Genomic DNA, 6000 nt, shown 5'->3' with positions numbered 1-6000 from the left:
GCCAAGTGACTGGGTCGGAACGCGTCTTGTTCATCGGGAGGCAACAGACTGGGTCGGAATGGGTCGTGTTCAATGGGAGCCTACTGGCTTCAACGGAACAGCCAGAACGGGGTCTGGCGTACCGCAAAACGGAGGAAAACGGTCTTGTGTTCGACCGCGTACGGTCGAAACGGGGTCCTGTTCATCGGGAAGGGTCTGGCGTACCGTAAAACAGATGAAACGAACTTGTGTTCGAGCTCCTACGGTCGAAACGGGGTGCAGTTGATCGGGAGGGGTGTTGCGTACCGCAAAACAGAGGAAACGGACTTGTGTTGGAGCACCTACGGTCGAAATGAGGGTCCTGTTCATCGAGAGGGGTGTGGCGTACTGCAAAACGGTACTCCACGGGCTACTGTTCATCCACCGTCTACTGCCTCGCTCCAGCCTCCACGGGCTACTGTTCATCCACCGTCGACCTCCTCCAGCCTCCACAAGTGACTGTGCATTCACGGCGTCTCCCTCCTACCTCCACCAGCTATTGTTCATCCACGGGCTCCTGTTCATCCAGCCTCCACCGCTCCTCCACCAGCTACTGTTCAACCAGCCCTCTCCACGGAGTCCTATTCAACCATCCCTCCACGGGCTACTGTTCATCCAGCCCTCCAACGGCTACTGTTCAACCAGCCCTCCACGGGGTTCTGTTCATCCAGCCCTCCACGGGGTCCTGTTCATCCACCCCAACTGGCTTGATCAGGGTCATGTTCATCCAGCGGCAACGGCCTCTACTACCACGGGGTCCTGTTCATCCAACCCCCACCGGCAACTGTCCATCCAACCCCCAACAATGCTCACTATTCATCAAGAGGCAGCAGGTTCGATCGGCTTTAGTTAGCAGTAGTAGTGAAGGAATCACTCGATCGGGTTCAGTTAACAGCCAGCGATCGATCGATCGCTCGGGTTCAGTAACGCGTAGCCTGCTGTGCAATTGCTCGGGTTCAGTAGACGAACGCCTCGCTCGGGTTCAGTTAGAGCCCAACGCCTCACACCCACGCGCGTACGTGTATGAGAGAAATGTGCATCGCTCGGCCCCGACCACCCACCGTAACCGGGAACTCCCCGATATTTTCCTCGCCCTCGCTTCTACCATGGTTTTTTCCGTCATGGACGGCCCAAAGAATGTCATGCAGCCATGTCTCCGGCCCGCCCAAGACGAAAAGCCCATTTTCTGCCATGATTTTTTGTCATAGAAGTAGGAGCCCACCACATCTATGATGATACCGAGTTTCGTCACAACTATCATCATAGAAGTGTCATAAGCATGACAGAAAAAAAATCCGTTCGGCCCAAAATGTCACGGATGTGTCTTTTTTTTGTAGTGAAGACTTGCACCCGAAGGAACATGATAAGATTGTTTACCTGCATCTTTACCTTCGGCGCATCCTTTAAGATAGGAAGTGGTGTCTTTACCTAGGTAGACCTCTTTTTTCACCACTGATATAGGGTAGCAAGTTCTTCCACGATATCAACATAAGGTGGAGACCCGCATTGTTCCACCTTGATGCTCCTCTTCCCCTTAGCTAATAGTGTTCCCTCTGGCTTTTTGCCACTTGGCTTACGATAAGCTTACTTTTGGTTCTCGGGTGGAGTGGTCTTTTTCACTATTTCTTCTACCATGTGGATGGATTTAGACTCCCTATTGTGTTTCAAGTACTTCTTCTCTGGCAAATTCAAGAACTTAGAAAAGTTTTTCAAAACATGCAACATGGGGTCAGTTCCAATATTTAGCTCACTACGGAAGTCTTTTACCTTTGTAGTTCTAAGGTAATACTTAATAATATCATAAACAAGATCAACCTTACTCTTTTCCTTTGAACAAAGCTGATAATCTTCCTTCTTATCGTGTATAATTTCCCTTGAGGATAATAATGAGCATAGAATGCAGCCAATAATTCTGGCCAGTTTCTCAAGACAATCGCAGACTGGCGTTCTAACCATCTGGCAGCTCCTCCATCTAATGAATAAGGAAATATTTTTGCCATTATCTCTTCATTAGTCAAGTCCTACAACTGAAAGTTCCACACGCAATGTTAATTTTGTTAATATGCATATATGGGCATTCAGTTGCATCACCTTGGAATATATTCCCTTTCAGCACATCAATTAACCGAGGGTTTATCTCATAAGCTTTGCCAAGTAGGTCGGGACCAAATGATATAACATTCTCTCTTCTAGACGGTCCTGCCATCAATTCCACTCCTACCTGACAAATTTGTTCGTAAAGGACCATGGTTGCTTTCTATCTGCAAAAACCATTAGGACATAAAATAATTCAAAACATAAGGCCTGCAGATAATTACTTCGAAATGGCCTGCAAGTGCATAGGCTTTAGTTGTAGCTTTTTTGAAGTAAAAGTATCGATCCCACAAGGAACACAGGAATCAGCCTTTTGCCTCTTGTAGAGAATTATGTATTTTCGTGCCTGCAGATAATTGTAGACTTAAAGTAGAGTGAGGGTGGATATAAATGATAATTGAGTAGTGGAGTGACTTATAACAAAATAACATAAAAGTAAATAAAGTGTCGGTGGGAACGACACCTATGGGATCACGGGGACTCCCTTCTACGGTCGGCGGGCGCGGGGTTGTGGAAAGAGCGGGTTTAAGAGATCAACACGGGAGATTTATCCAGGTTCGGGCCGCAAGTGATGTGTAATACCCTACTCCTGCTGGCTTGTGTTTATCTGGTGTTCTTGGACTAGCTACAAAGCGTGCAGGGTCCAAAAAGTCTGAATCCTCTCACAGTACGCCGCGGGCCTCCTTTTATAGTCAAAGGGCTGCCACAGTGGCACACAGGAGGTGGAAAGTTGTACAGTAGTCGAGTTTATCGCCTGACATCACAGGACAAAACGCATTAAATGCGCTACTTAGGTGTCTTCTTACTTTATCGGGGATGGCAACGAAGCTCGTCCCGTCCGTCGCCGCTTCGGCACGCGTCTAGGCCACCGAGACGTGCAGCGCCATGTAGGCTGGCTGGCTGCTAAGCCGGTGTGGTGGCAGGGACTTCACGAAGATCTGCATGCCACCACGTAGGTGCTTGACTAGTTGGCTCGGGAGCCACGTACTGCCACGTGGGTACCTGCTTAGTTGGCGGGTCGGCCGCTGAGCTGGGGCGGCGACGGGGCGGCAAGGCCTTGCCGCGTTCTTGCTGATATTCCCGGGAAGGGTCTTGCCGGGGCCTTGTGGGTGCCCTCGGCAAGAGTCTTGCCGGGGCCTCATGGGTATCTTCGGCAGGAGCCTTGCCGGGGCCTCGTGGGCATCCTCGGCAAGGGGCCTCGCTGTTGTCTTGTCCTTTGGTTCCTACCTAGGCCTCGCATGCCCTTTGTCTTCACAAAGATCTGCATGCCACCATGGAGGCGCCTCCCGAGCCTTGCTTCCAATGTCGTTGGTGGCGTCGGAACTTTTAGACTCAAGGGTGACAGCCTCGTTGGTGTTGGGTAAGTTTCCCCAGCAAGGCTCTTGCCGGGGCTGTGAAGGCCGCCCCGGCAAGGGCCCTGCCGGGGGAGTTTCGCCTCGCCCCTCTGCTCTTCATGCTTCTGGTCTTGAGTGTGGCTCTGGTAGTCTCATGACTTTGCTTCCTCTTCTGTTCCGCCAAACGCGGCCGCAAGCGTGTGGGTGCGACTGCCCGCGCACAAGTAAAGGGGTGCAAAAAGGACCCCTACTTTTGTACACCGACAGGTGCCCCCGGGCCAGGGCCACATATAAGCACAGGGCGTTATTGGGCCAGGCCCAGAACGGTGCGCGGGCGCGCGCGTGATGGAATTTTATCGCAACAACTCCCCCGCCAGTTGCGCTTCCCCATGACCTGCGTTGAATGCGTGACGTGGGGGGTCGTGCGTGGAATGACCGCGGCATGCTTGCGTCATCCTGCGGTGAATAGTAAAGAGGCGGCTTGCGTGTCCCTTTAAAACAGCAGGGCCGCTGCTCATTTACTCTCTCTGCCTTGGAACCATCGTTCCACGTTTCCCACTACGCCTGGCCCTTGTGCCACATACGCCGCATGCACGGCGTGGGGTAGGTGACAAACGCACGGGATATGGGAAGGCGCGTAGTGGCCGTTACTTACGTGCCTTTGATTGGGCGGGGAGGGCGGTCGATGGACTTGCTCATTGCCACTTAATGAGCCGGACCTGAACGGGCTCTTCAGAGGCGTAGAGCTAGTCTTTTGGCCTCCCCCGCCCAGCTATAAAAAGGGGACTCGGGGGGAGGAGGAGCACCTCCTCGCGTCTTCCCTTCATCTTCATTCTCTATCCACCGCCATGGCGAGAGGGCGTGGTCGCGGCCGTTCTTCTGCGGAGGCGACCAGGTCTTCCTCCCGCCAGAGAGACGCGGCGGTCAAGGAAGACCCTGCCGTCCAAGGCGAAGGCCATGCTCGAGGTGGAGGCGCCGGACGGGGCCGCGGTCGGCGAGGTGGTCGAGGCAGAGGCGGTCGCGGAAGGGGAACACCTGCGTCATCGCCATCTCCGTCCCCATCTCCGCCACCGTCTCCTCCTGCTTCATCGAGCGACCATGTTGGGGACACGGTGCTGGAGTTCATCCTGCAGCTGCGTGAGCCAGCCGCCTTCACCTTCCCGAGGCGTTCGCGAGGGTGGTCGAGATCGACCAGCGGCCGAGCAAAAGGCTTCACATGAAGGGGTGTTGCAATGGCGATATGTGGGTGAACACAGGGTTCCCCGCCCCTCACGTCAACCTTGGCTTGCCGATAAGACTCTGCCACGCATGGGGTTACATGCCTTGCCGGCAAGGCTAGTACATAGGGTTACATGCCTTGCCGGCAAGGCTAGTACAAAAAGGGGGTTGTCGGGGCTCCCGGTAACCGCGCCTTAGGGGTAAAACTTGCGAAGATGTTCGATATTCCAGGAGCTGCTCACTGGAATGCCATCTTCGGTCTCCGTGCGGACTGCGCCGGGCCTGGTGACTCGCATTACTCGATAAGGGTCGTCCCACTTCGGCGTCAACTTGCTTGAATTCTTGGCGGATTGAATCCGCCGAAGAACAAGGTCGCCTTCCTCAAGGCTTTGGGCATGAACCTTGCGGCTATGATAGCGGCGCAAGGCTTGCTGGTAGCGAGCAGCTCGCACAGCAGCCCGAAGACGATCTTCCTCAAGGAGCATCGCATCCTCTTGGCGCAACTGCTCTTGCTCAAGCTCATCATAAGCGAGCACTCAAGGTGACCCGTATATGAGTTCCGTGGGGAGAACTGCCATTGCCCCATAAACCAGGGCAAATGGTGTCTAGCCAGTAGCTCGATTTGGCATTGTTCTAATCGACCAAAGAACCGTTGGCAACTCATCAACCCAGCGCCTTCCGCACTTGTGCAGCTTGTCAAAAGTCCTAGTCTTGAGACCTCGCAGCACTTCTACATTCGCCCTTTCGGCCTGGCCGTTACTTCTGGGATGGGCAACAGAAGTAAAATAGGCCTTGCTGCCGAGGTCCTGAATGTACTGCATGAAGGTGTGGCTCGTGAACTGCGTGCCGTTGTCGGTGATGACTCTGTTGGGCACACCAAAACGGCAGACTAGTCCCTTGAAGAACTTGATGTCTAACTGTGTTGTCACCTTTCTCACTGGTTCCACTTCTGGCCACTTTGTGAACTTGTCGATCGTGACATACAAGTACTCAAAGCCCCCGACAACGCGGGGAAAGGGGCCCAGTATGTCGAGCCCCCAGACCGAAAATGGCCAGGAAAGAGGGATTGTCTGAAGGGCTTGGGCTGGTTGATGAAGATTCTTTGAATGGAACTGGCACTCTTCACACTTGGTTACTAGGGCAGTTGCATCCTGGAGGGCGGTGGGCCAAAAGAAGCCTTGCCGGAACGCTTTGCCGGCAAGGGCTCTCAACCCTATGTGGGAGCCATACATGCCTTCGTGTATTTCTACCAACAGCCTCAGCCCGTCTTCCCGAGGAATGCACTTCAACTTCACACCGTTCGGTCTCATTCTGTACAGGGCATCATCCACAAACT

At 53.5% G+C, this 6000-nt stretch overlaps 1 pseudogene; it reads right to left on the bottom strand.

Annotated features, from left to right (window-relative positions):
* Positions 1 to 4370: 4370 nt before the first annotated feature.
* Positions 4371 to 6000, bottom strand: part of LOC120967011 (uncharacterized) — a 101270-nt pseudogene continuing 99640 nt past the window's right edge.

The sequence above is a fragment of the Aegilops tauschii genome, chromosome 6 (assembly GCF_002575655.3).
Source record: "Aegilops tauschii subsp. strangulata cultivar AL8/78 chromosome 6, Aet v6.0, whole genome shotgun sequence".
NCBI lineage: Eukaryota > Viridiplantae > Streptophyta > Magnoliopsida > Poales > Poaceae > Aegilops > Aegilops tauschii.
This window is presented reverse-complemented; position numbering and strand designations above follow the sequence as displayed.